Raw genomic sequence first — 7,278 nt, forward strand, 5'->3', positions numbered from 1 at the left:
ATGAGAAAGAACAAATTGCTGTACTCAACATGCATGAGTCTCGTCCCATGAACACTCTGTTAAGCTAAAGAAGCCAGACTCAAAAGAGCAATGAAGCAATGCCATATGATTACGTTTATATACATTTCAAAAACATGGCTTCTTTTTTTTTTTGAGACAGAGTCTCGCTCTGTCTCCAGCCTGTCGTACAGTGGTGAGATTTTGGCTCACGGCAACCTCCACCTCCCGGGTTCAAGTGATTCTCCTGTTTCAGCGTCCCGAGTAGCTAGGACTACAGGTGTGCGCCACCATGCCCAGCTGTTTGTATTTTTAGTAGAGACGGGGTTTCACCATGTTGGGCAGGATGGTCTCGATCTCTTAACCTTGTGGTCTGCCTGCCTCAGCCTCTCAAAGAAACATGGCTTCTTTAAAACTTTTTTCTTTGTTTTTCTTTTTTTTGAGATGGAGTCTTACTTTGTAGCCCAGGCTGGAGTGTAGTGGTGTGATCTCGGCTCACTGCAACCTCTGCCTCCCGGGTTCAAGCGATTCTCCTGCTTCAGCCTCCCAAGTAGCTAGGACTCTAGGTGTGCGCCACCGTGCCCAGCTAATTTTTGTATTTTTAGTAGAGATGGGGTTTCACCATGTTGGGCAGGATGGTCTCGATCTCTTGACCTCGTGATCCGCCTGCCTTGGCCCCCCAAAGAAACATGGCTTCTTTAAATTGTTGTTGTTGTTGTTGAGACAGAGTCTCACTCTGTCACCCAGGCTGGAGTGCAGTGGTGTGATGTCGGATCATCGCAACCTCTGCTTCCCGAGTTCAAGCGACTCTCCTGTCTCAGCCTCCCAAGTAGCTGGGATTACAGGCGCCCACCACCACGCCCGGCTAATTTTTGTATTTTTAGTAGAGACGGGGTTTCACCATATTGGCCAGGCTAGTCTCGAACTCCTGACCTCGTGATCCGTCTGCCTCAGCCTCCCAAAGTGCCAGGATCACAGGCATGAGCTACTGCACCTGGCCTTACAAAAAAAAAATTTTTTTTTAGAGACAGGATCCTGCTCTGTCACCCAGCCAGAAGTGCAGTAGCACGATCATAGCTCACTGTAGCCTCAAACTCCTGAGCTCAAGTAATCGTCCTGCCTCAGCCTCCTAAGTCGCTGGGACCACAGGTGCATGCCACCACACCCAGCTAAAAAATATGACTTCTTGAGAGATAGCAACATTTCTTCATCTAGGTGGTGGCTATGCAGGTTTGTTTGGTCTGTTAAAAAATCATCAAGCTAAATATGTACAATGTGTGCACTTTTCTGTATTATGTAATATTTCAATGAGGATTTAAAAGCTATACAATTTACTAGGCAAATACCAAGAAAATGAAAGGAGGTCTGAAAATACAATTGTCGTGGGGGAAATTAAGGTCCAAAGCATTCAACAGATTAACAAAAAAGGGGAATATCTTTTAATAATAAAAGAAACAATAAAGAAGTACTAACTAGCATAAGCCTTCAGGATCATTCAACACATACAAATAAAACCAGCACAAATGCATTAAACCACACGAAGTCTTAAAAGTCATATTTGTTTTTGTATTATATTTAACAAGTGTTGCTATTAAGGTTATGCCAGTTTTTAAAAGGAACTCAGGAAATTTATTTTTATATGTTAAAATGGCATAGATACTATCTTCTTTAAAGCTTAGCTATAAACACATTTAGAACTGGTGCCTTTTAAAAATGGCACATTTTAACTATTTTCCTTTCTTTGAATATTGGTCTTTACCAAATGTTGGAGAGGACTCAGAGAAACTAGATCCCTAACACATTGCCAGCAGGAATGTAAAGTGGCACAGCCACTCTGGAAAATAGTTTGGCAGCTTCTTTAAAAACTAAAATACTTACCACATGATCCAGCAATTGCACTTCTGGGCATTCATCCCAGAGAAAGGAAATCTTATGTGTACACAAAAACCTGTACAAGATTGTTCATTACAGCTTTATATGTAATAGCCTCAGACTGGAAACAAGCAAAATGGCTCTCACTAGGTGAATGGCTAAACAAACTGTGGTAAATCTATAATATGGAATACTACTCAGCAACAAAAAGAAATCAATTATTGTTCTAGCAACAGTTTGGATGGTTTTCAAGGACATTATGCTGAGTGAAAAAACCAACCTCAAAATATCACACACATTGGGCCAGGCGCGGTGGCTCACGCCTGTAATCCCAGCAGTTTGGGAGGCCCAGGTGGGCAGATCACCTGAGATCAGGAGTTTGAGACCAGCCTGGCCAACATGGTGAAACCCCATCTCTACTAAAAATACAAAAATTAGCTGGGTGTGGTGGCAGGCGCCTGTAATCCCAGCTACTCAGGATGCTGAGGTGGGAGAACTGCTTGAACCCAGGAGGAGGTTGCAGCGAGCCAAGATTGTGCCACTGCACTCCAGCCTGGGTGACAGAGTGAAACTCTGTCTCAAAAAAAAAAAATAAATAAATAAAATAAATCACAGTCTGTATGGTCCCATTTATATAACATTCTCAAAATGGCAAAACTAGAGAGATGAAAAACAGATGGTTGGTTGCCAGGGGTTAGGGATGGCGGTGGGAGTAAAGACTATAAAAGGTCTGGGCACAGTGGTTCGTGCCTGCAATCCCAGCACTTTGGGAGGCCAAGGTGGGAGGATCGCTTGAGGCCAGGAGTTTGAGACCAGCCTGGGCAACATGGTGAGACCCTCGGCCTCCCAAAGTGCTGGGATTACAGGTGTGAGCCACCGTGCCTGGCCTAGTCTTTTTTTTTTTAAGACAGGTTCTCACTGTGTTGCCCAGGCTGAAGTACAGTAGTGCCATCATCACTCACTGCAGCCTCGAACTCTTGGGTTCAAGTGATCCTCCCACCTTGACCTCCTGAGTAGCTGAGACTATAGGCGCATGCCACCATGCCTGGCTACTTTCTAAATTTTTTGTAGAGATGAGGGTCTCACCATGGGAGGTGGGCGGATCACGAGATCAGGAGATCAAGACCATCCTGGCTAACACGGTGAAACCCTGTCTCTACTAAAAATACAAAAAATTAGCCAGGCATGGTGGTGGTGGGTGCCTATAGTCCCAGCTACTTGGGAGGCTGAGGCAGGAGAATGGCGTGAACCAGGGAGGCGGAGCTTGCAGTGAGTCAAGATTGCGCCACTGCACTCCAGCCTAGGTAACAGAGGGAGACTCCGTCTCACAAGAAAAAAAAAAGACTATAAAGGAGTAGTAGTTCTGTATCTTGATTGTGGTGGCTGTTACATTAATCTATGCACATGACAAAATGACGTAGAACTATGCACACACTAGGCTTGGTGCAGTGACTCACACCTGTAATCCCAGCACTTTGGGAGGCCGAAGCAGGTGGATCATGAGGTCAGGAGTTTGAGACCAGCAGCTTCTTTAAAAAACTAAAATACTTACCACATGATCCAGCAATTGCACTTCTGGGCATTCATCCCAGAGAAAGGAAATCTTATGGCCAACACGGTGAAACCCCGTCTCTACTAAAAATACAAAAATTAGCTGGGCATGATGGCACATGCTTGTAATTCCAGCTACTTGGGAGGCCAAGGCAGGGGAATTGCTTGAACCCGGGAGGTGGATGTTGCAGTGAGCAGAGATCACGCCATTGCACTCTAGCCTGGGCAACAGAGCAAGACTTTGTCTCAGAAAAAAAACACAAAAAAACAAAAAAGAAAAATTGCCCTTGACCAACAGAATTATCCCAGGAAGGCAAGGATGGATCCGCCTTATATATCAGTATCATTCATTACAACAACCAATTTAGGAAAGTAACACCATTAGGCTATTACATCAAAAAGGCATCTGACATAATTCAAGAGCCATTCCTAAGAAAAATACAAATCAAGATAGGAACATATGAAAACTATAAGGACACCATCAGGAAAGTGAAAAGACACAGAGGCTGGGCGCGGTGGCTCACACCTGTAATCCCAGTACTTTGGGAGGTCGAGGCAGGCGGAGCACTTGAGGCCAGGAGTTTGAGACCAGCCTGACTGAAATGGTGAAACCCTGTCTCTACTAAAAATACAAAAATTAGCTGAGTGTGGTGGTGCACACCTCTAATCCCAGCTACTTGGGAGGCTGAGGAAGGAGAATTGCTTGAACCTGGGAGGCAGAGGTTGCAGTGAGCCGAGATGGCACCACTGCGCTCCAGCCTGGGCAATAGAGCGAGACTCTGTCTCAGAAAAAAAACAAACAACAACAACAACAACAACAAAACCCCACAAAATGAGGGGAAATACATGCAAATCACATATGTGACAAAGGACTTCTATCGAGATTATCTAAAGAACTCTTACAACTTGATTAAAACAAAGACAATTCAATTTAAAAATAGGCCAAGGATTTGAATAGATATTTTTTCAAAGAAGATATACAGATGGGCAATAAGTACAGGAAAAGATGCTCAACATCAGTGGCCACTAGAGAAATGGAAATCAAAACCACAAGATACCACTTCACACCTACTAGGAAGGCTAGAATTAAAAAGACAATGAACGTTAGCAAAAGTGGCATTTAACTGAATTAGAAAACGGTATTCATTTAACGACTGGTGCTGGCAAATTAGGTATCCAAATGGAATATATGAACTGATTCCATCTCATACCATACACCAGAATAAATTCCAGTTAGATTAAAATTTAACTTTAAAAATTGAAACAATAAATACATTAAATATAAATTTAAGGCATATTTGTTTGAACATGAAATGAGGAGAAGTCACTAGGCAAGACAATACACTCAGAACTTGTAAAGGAAAAAGGCAGATATATCTTCATAGATGATTTTTAAAAAATCAAAGGTGAAGACATCTTTCAAAAGTCAAAATACAGAGATAGAGGAAATATAGTTACAATACAGGTTAATACTCACAAATTAGTAAGAAAGACAAACCACCTAAAGGAAACAAAGGGCAAAGGACATGACAAAGTTTAAATATATATTTCAATGGCCAATAAGAATGAAATAATGTTCAGCCACTAGTTGTCAGGAAAATGTACATCAAGGCAAACTAGATACCCTTGTGTTTGGCCCTCAGAATGGGGAAAATAAAAAAAAAAAAATCCAGTGTGGAAGAGGATTTTGGAAGAAGCCTTTTTATATGTTGCTGGTGGGAGTTCCAATTTTACAAAAGTTTTGGAAAGTAGTATGGTGGTATGTATTGAACTTAAAAGCATCATTCCTGCACGTAATGATCACTCAGGTGACAGCCTCTAACCACAATTTAGAAATCAGTAACAAAAATGTCAATGTTTTGGGAAATCAAAATCTCATATTTAAATAACCCAGAGGTAAGAGTGAACATTGCAACTGCAATTAGAAAACATTAGAAGGAAACTATAGTGGAGATGCTACATATCAAAACTTGTGGGTTGGATGCTCATGCCTGTAGTTCCAGTACTTTGGGAGGATAAGCTAGGAGGACTACTTGAGGATTGCTTGAGGCCAGGAGTTCAAGACCAGCCTGGGCAACATAGCAAGACCCCAATCTCTACCAAAAATTTAAAAATTAGCTGGGCAAGCCTGCCTGTAGTCCCAGCAACTTGGGAGGCTGAGGTGGGAGGATCACTTGAGCCTAGGAGGTTGAGACTGCAGTGAGCCATGATGGCTCCACTGCACTCCAGCCTAGCCAACAGAGAGAGACTCTTGTATCTTAAAAAAAAAAAAAAATCAGCCTGGGCAACATAGTGAAACCCCGTGTCTACACAAAATAAAAAATTAGTGGGTGTGGCAGCACATGCCTGTAGTTCCAGCTACTTGGGAGGCTAAGTTGGAAGGATCGACTGAGCACAGGAGGTTGAGGCTGCAGTGAGCCATAATCGTGCCACTGCACTCCATCTCTGGGCGACAGAGTGACACCCTGTCACAAAACAAAACCGAACAGCAGCAACAACAACAACAAAACATGTGACATGGAGCTAAAGAGTTCTTAGAGAAAAATTTATAAACTTAATGTTTATATTATAAAATAAAATGACTGGATAGTAAGAGATAAGCATTCAATTCAGGACTTTAAAAATGAGAACAAAAGAAAAAAACAGAAAAGAAATAACGAAGTTAAGGGCAGATATTAATGACAGAGAAACAAAGACACAGGAGGACCAACAAAATCAAAAGTAGGTTTTTGAAACAACCTCATCTCAGACCTAAAGACCACCTATCACTGACCCCAGGAAGCCGCATATCTGATTCCACAGCCCTCCATCACCAGTCCCAAATAAATGCATCACTCACCCGGCAGAAACCTTGGTGAATCACCCAATAAACCCCATCCTACACCTCACAGACCTCCAGTAGTCACCCCGCACAGCCCCTTCTCACCCCACGGACTTCTCATCACTCATCTCACATATACCTTATCACTCACCCTAGAGACCCTGTATCACTCACCCCACAGACCCCCTTATCATTCACTCCGGTGTCCCCAACACTCATCCCACAGGCTACCCATCAACTTTCCCTAGTGACCCATCACTCACCCACAAACCCCAATCACACTCTCTGCACCTCCCTATAAATGACCCCAGAGAAGCCTCCTCACTCACCCCACTGAGCATCATCGAGTACAAAATCCATGTCATAACATCCCCATAATTATCTCAACGCTTGATCCATGTCTTAACATCTCCATAATTATCTCAATGCTTAAGTGGCCCTAAGTCCGTCTGTTAAACTCACTCCCAGAGTCTTAAGTCCTGAAAACTGCTTCGAGGGACCCCGGCGCTTCTGGACTTGATCTGCACATGCTTAGTGTCAGCTCCGAAGCGGCCGCTCGCCCACAATTACACCTGGTGCCCTTACACCGCGCCGGAGCGTGCGTGCGCGTGTGCGTCGAAGGAGAGGCGGGCTTTCCAATTTCCTTCAGTGACTGTCAGGCAAGGAACATGGCTGTCCCCTTGGGAGTGTCTCTACGGGAGCCGCCATCTTGGAAGGGTGATCATTTCTGCCGCGGAGCCCACGGTACCCTACTCGATATACCCCTGTGGGATTTTCCAGTGGCCGAGGCACTGGGCCATGGAATGTACCACCAGGCTTCTCCCCTCCGCCGCAGCCTCTAGGAGTCAGTCACCTTTGAGGCGCCGGCGGGCGGGGCGCTTTACCTCTTCCGCCCTCAGGGTGCACTCGGCTTCAGGCCGTCCCCACCGGGGAGCCTCCGCCTCTTTAAATATCGCCTAGCCCCCACCCCCAGGAGCAGGTCCCGAGACGCACCCGGCCCCGCCCCCGCCACCGCCACCGCACTGCTCTGTGGGACG

The 7,278-nt window shown here is 44.6% G+C and overlaps 1 protein-coding gene across 1 annotated transcript in view; it reads right to left on the reverse strand.

Annotated features, from left to right (window-relative positions):
- ZNF41 (zinc finger protein 41) overlaps window positions 1-7,278 on the reverse strand; it is a 34,859-nt gene extending 27,581 nt beyond the window's left edge. The window contains exon 1 of the mRNA XM_011938711.1: window positions 6,704-7,278. The gene's annotated coding sequence lies outside the window, so the exon portion shown is untranslated. The remainder of the gene's footprint in view (window positions 1-6,703) is intronic.

The sequence above is a fragment of the Colobus angolensis genome, unplaced genomic scaffold, assembly GCF_000951035.1.
Source record: "Colobus angolensis palliatus isolate OR3802 unplaced genomic scaffold, Cang.pa_1.0 Scaffold176, whole genome shotgun sequence".
Taxonomy (NCBI): domain Eukaryota; kingdom Metazoa; phylum Chordata; class Mammalia; order Primates; family Cercopithecidae; genus Colobus; species Colobus angolensis.